The sequence below is a fragment of the Diadema antillarum genome, unplaced genomic scaffold (genome assembly GCF_040938485.1).
Source record: "Diadema antillarum isolate AM-2024a unplaced genomic scaffold, OU_Dant_1.0 seq00001328_RagTag, whole genome shotgun sequence".
NCBI lineage: Eukaryota > Metazoa > Echinodermata > Echinoidea > Diadematoida > Diadematidae > Diadema > Diadema antillarum.
In genome coordinates, this window is record NW_027272098.1 from 172,712 (window position 1) to 177,199 (window position 4,488).

Consider the following 4,488-nt stretch of genomic DNA (forward strand, 5'->3'; position numbering starts at 1 on the left):
AAGTGGTTTCTTTCGCGGTGGTTTTATTTTCGCGCTTTGAGGTTGAACCGCGAATTTAACATCACGCGAAAATGTTTTGAAAAGTCGCGCAAAATTAACCACGCAAGGAAATGTTTTGAACTCCCCGCTTATTACAACGCTATTGCGCACGTGCACACACGAAGATTCCGCGCATTGAGTGTACTGATGGTCAACACACACACACAGCGATACTGCGCAATGTAGGTACAAGCATGTTACAAAGTACTCGAGAGATGGGATTTCAGGTAAGCCTGCATTTAATTTGGCCTTAGTTTCTATCTAATAAATAAAAGAATAATTGGATTATAGTTTGGGTTTTCATGTGCAAAATAAAACAGTTTTTGCCGACTCTGAATTCACAGATTTTGCCGACCGCGAATTTAAACACACACGAAAAAATCGGCACCGATGGAAACCGCGAAAGTATCTGTACGCGAAAGAAACCACTTTTACAGTTAATGATTAAAACAGCTATATTTGGTATATAGTAAACCAATGTGTCATAGTGTTTAAAGACAAAGTACATGTTTATTCCGACAACCATGTGTGGTTCAACTTTTTTTAAAGATAAGAGTTTGTCTTTCATTACTCCTGCAAGATCTCTTTCTAGCATTAATTAGCATAAAGCTTGCCTGACATAGTAGCAACTGTTGTATTCAGTGTACACCATGGTTATGCACAAGAACAAAAATAGAATAGAAGAAGCTCATTGATACTTGTTGAGAATAATCTTGAGGCAAAACCTGAGAACTTCATTCGTTTTCTTGCGTTTATATTTTCCCTTTTCCCTCTCATTTGTTCTTCTTTTTTAGATCCAAAAAACGTGGGGATTGCAACCCCCCCCCCCATGGTCCCTGTCTTGTCACTGAATATTTCTGCAAAAAGAGTCACTATTTGCACTCTCACTAGTTACGTTCAGACGGGAGCCCTTAACCTCGAAGTTAGGAAACTTCGAGGTTAGAGCTTGTAGTTAGGGACCGTGAAGACGCACTCGTAGTTAGCAAACCTCGAGGTTTGCTCGAAGTTTCGAGCCACGAGAAATCTTATGGTTAGCGCTCTAACCACGAGCCGCGGGGGGTCCCCACTCGTAGTTAAGCACCGTGTGGACACAAAACACAACGAACTCGAAGTTAAGAGTGACCTCGCCGTAAACTCCGGCCCCCACAATTTCCCTCTGCTTCCGGGTCAACCTCCCAAACGTACACCACAAATACAACACACGTGAAAAACCTATGACGCATGACACAACAGCATCATCTTTTCTTCCCATGTGCTTGATCTCTGAAACTGAACACATCGAACTCGCTATCAAACTGTATTCTATATTCTTCTCCGACGCTAAAAAATGTTTTCGACGAATATCTTCATAAAGGCATAAAGTCATCAGTGCAGTGCTATCTCTGCATACCATGACGGAGAAAAAGAGTCCCCGTAAGCGAGTCCGACAGGGTTCGACTAAAGAATAAATAGACGCCTTGTTACAGTGTGGGCTGAAACTTCCGGTTTTGTGTTTTTAACATCGAGTGGGACCCACTCTTAGTTACGGGGGGCAGAAGCTTAACCTCGAAGTTTCGTAACCTCGAGGTTAAGATTCGTCGTGTGGACACACGTCGTAGTTAGGGGGCAAGAGCGAAACCTCGAGGTTTCCTAACCTCGAGGTTAGGGCCTGCCGTCTGAACGTAACTACTGTAAAGGCGCATTCCATTATCATGTTTTGATAAAAGTAATCTTGTTATTGTGTTGTTGTGTTTCTCACTTTTAAAGTAAGGTACCGTGACATTAAGTTGAAAAGACTGCTAATTTTATGTGTGTGATGTACAGGCATTTACTCTCAACAAAATACTCTTTTGTCACTTTGTACATTGTGCATAGCCAGTGTGCCCTGAAGTTTTGTGATGTGTGTAAAGTGTTAGCAACAAAGAATTTGTACACTCCCTATTGTGAGAGCCTACTCACTTATGGAACTTGAAACAAAGTACAAAGTTTCAAGTGGGTTAGATTGCCAAGATCGCTTTGTGCAAAGCAGAAAATAAAGCAATGTTGTGAAAAGTGATTTTGAGTCTAATCCTGAGACTGTGTTAATTTTTTTTTCTTAAATCTGTGTTTACATGAGGTGAATATAGGCCTGAATGAATAATCTACTTATACATTACAGTGCACTCCCGTTATAACGAACGTGGTTATAAAGAAATTTCGGTTACAACGAAGTAAAAATTAGAGCCGCAATGTTACTCACCACAAATATATATAAATATACTCACCACAGTACATAATCTCTGTCATTGCCTTTAGATAGCCGGCGGAACCGGGGGGGGGGGGGGGGGGGGGGGGGGGGGGGGGGGGGGGCTTTAAGTGCGTAAGTGGCACTAGAAAGATATAGATAGAGACTTTGAAGTGTGAGCGGTAAGGTTTTGTTTTTGTGCTGAAGACCTTTTTTTTTATGCTTGTCAGCTGAAGAAACCCGGAAGTGGAAGGAGAAAGATGAGCTGAAGACCTTTTTTTTTTTTTTTTTTCAAATCATTGAGAATCCAGCAATGGAAGCTCTGCTTCAGCAAAAGGAAACCCCTCTTTTTTCAATTATTTGCTTAAGAGTCGGATCAGTTAGACAACATCGACCCAAATTCCGTCTTCCAGAAAACAATATATCAAGGTACCAGAGGACATTCCCAGAAACTTGCAAAGACACGTCCTAGACTGGACGTAAGAAAACACTTCTACAGCCAACGAGTGGTAGACAGCTGGAATAAACTCCCAGAATATGTCATCCAGTCACAGACACTCCTCACCTTCAAAATGAAATTGTCTAAATTGGGTTATTAATGGGCTAAAAAGCTCCCTAAACCCTGCCACACTTGCAATCTATCTACGTGAAGATGGAGGTGTGGCACTTCAAGGTAAATTCAAGGTAAATTCAAGAGGTTATCACAGAATGATAAGTCTTTGGTTGAACTAACTTTGTTGTCCTCTCTCTTGGAAGGAAGATAATTAAACCTAGAAGGAGGGATAGGGAGGGGGGAAGATCGAGAGAGATAGGGAGAGAGGGGAGAGAGAAATGGAGACAAAAGAAGAAAAATTGTCTTGGAATATGATAGCAATTTGTGGTTAGTTCGAAAAACAGACAAATGATATTTGAGGAGGAGGCTGGGAGCTATAGATTATACCTCCCCCCTCCCCTATTTCTGGCACAAAAAAAAAAAAAAAATCACATCATATCCCAAATGTGGTAACAAACAAGGGTATGTGCAAACATGGGTGTGTGTGTGTGTGTTTTTTTTTTTTCTTTAGCCCTTTTTTTATACACAAAATTCTTTCTTTTTCATTCGTAATATTGACAATGTGGAATTTTTGTTGTCATAATGAAATTTGTATTATTTTGCAATCGACTAATTTGTATATTATTGTTTATATGAAAGAGAAAGAAAAATAAAAGATTGACTAAAACAGAAAAAAAATGTTTTAGACAGGGGAGAAGGAAGAAAGGTTTTATGCAAGCCTACAAAATTCTTTCTTTTTCATTCGTACTGGTAATATTGACAATGTGGAATTTATGTTGTCATAATTAAATTTGTTATCTTCAATGTCATGAATCAATGCGTATGTTGTTTATATGAAAAAGAAAGAAAAATAAAAGATTGACAAAAACAAAAGTGTGTGTGTGTATAAGTTTGTGAGAGAGCAATAATGGAAATATTTCAGTCCCCATTTATCATAAAACTTTCTTTTCTCTTCCATTTTTTTTTTTGTTTTTGTTTTTTAATCTGTTGAACCTCTGGTCTTGTTCTTATTCTTTTTCACCTCCTTTTTTTTTTTCATTTCCTGTTTGTCTCCTAGCTTTTCTGATATTCCATCTCGATCCTTTAGAATTATCTCCTCTACCTGTTCAGCCAAAAGCTTCTTTCCCCACCTTAATGCTGCCTTAATTTTCTGATATCTACCTATCAAAATTGTTTCCTTTCTGTCTTTTTTTTTTTTTTTGGGGGGGGGGGGGTTTCTCCATTTTCATCTTCTCATTATTTGCCTTGTTGTATAAGGCCGCCTGCATTTTTTTTTTCCTTGGCTGCTCCACACTATTTACCATCATCTCTTACGCTTGATACCAAATTTTTGAATGCGAATCACTTTGGAGAGCGCTCTCTGTATTGACTGAATACGGTGTATTTTGAGAGCGCATCTTGATACGCATCCCGCAACAACAGTCACCGTGTGATAACCGCGCCGGTGTGCTAGCTAGCTAGCTGCGCATGATCGCACTGTGCCTGTGACTGCAGACGAGAGAACACGGACATATTCGTCTTTGATTCCTCCTGCGTGTGTGCCGTGTTTCATATTTTATTAGTGATAACGATTCTTGGAACGGCAACTTGAAACCACCGCTGAATGTCCCTTTGAACAGATTGTTCATCTGAATGTTACCCGACGGTCACGGTCACAGTAAATTCAACTTTTAGTCTGCGCTGGACTGTCTTC